Source organism: Diabrotica undecimpunctata, chromosome 4 (genome assembly GCF_040954645.1).
Source record: "Diabrotica undecimpunctata isolate CICGRU chromosome 4, icDiaUnde3, whole genome shotgun sequence".
Taxonomy (NCBI): domain Eukaryota; kingdom Metazoa; phylum Arthropoda; class Insecta; order Coleoptera; family Chrysomelidae; genus Diabrotica; species Diabrotica undecimpunctata.
The window spans coordinates 10755924-10756797 of NC_092806.1; positions in this window are offsets into that span (position 1 = coordinate 10755924).

The window sequence follows — 874 nt, forward strand, 5'->3', positions numbered from 1 at the left end:
TTAAAGGATGCCGTTAGAGCCTTCTTCGCGGACTTGAGACAACCTTTATTCCATAACATTACGAGAAATCTGGAGTGTCGGTATTAAGTCTGTCTTGAGAGAGGAGGAGCTCATTTAGAACATGTTTTAACTGTCAATAATATGTATTTTTTAAAACAATAAAATAATTACAAGTTCAGTACTGTTTATTTTGGGCTATGCTGTATTTAATATAACCCCCAGAAAATTGGACATGTTAATTTCCCCAAAAAAGACAAAATGCATGGTTATAACAGCAAGAAGATGTAAATTGGAGCTGGAAGGTCAGATAATAGAACAAGTGATGAAGTTTAAATATCTAGGCACCACATTATCTAGCTACAGAAAGCTCGAAACAGAAGTGGAAGATCAAGTGAATAGAGCAAACAGAGCTGCAGGTTGCCTGAATGAAACAATATGGAGAAATAAAAATATCGGGAAAAAAAAAGAAAGGCAGAATTTACACAATAGTCATCAGACTAATAATGACATACGCGGCAGAAACACGAGCTGACACAGAGAGGACAAAAAGAACGTTAGAAACAGCAGAGATGAAAACACTTAGAAAAATTGATGGTAAGACACTATGGGACAGAGCTAGAAGTACAGATATGTGACGTAAATGCAAAATGGAGAACAAGGACTGAAAAAAAATAGAAGAGTAGAATTGAATGATCATATAAGCCGAATGGCAACAAATAGAGTAGTAAAGGCAGCAAGAGACGATTCCCCAATAGGAAGACGATCAGTAGGAAGACCACATAAATGATGGAGCGACAATTTACTGGAGGCAAATTGAAAAACAGAGTCATGTATACATAAAAAGAAGAAGAAGAAGATTCCTAATATGGAATGA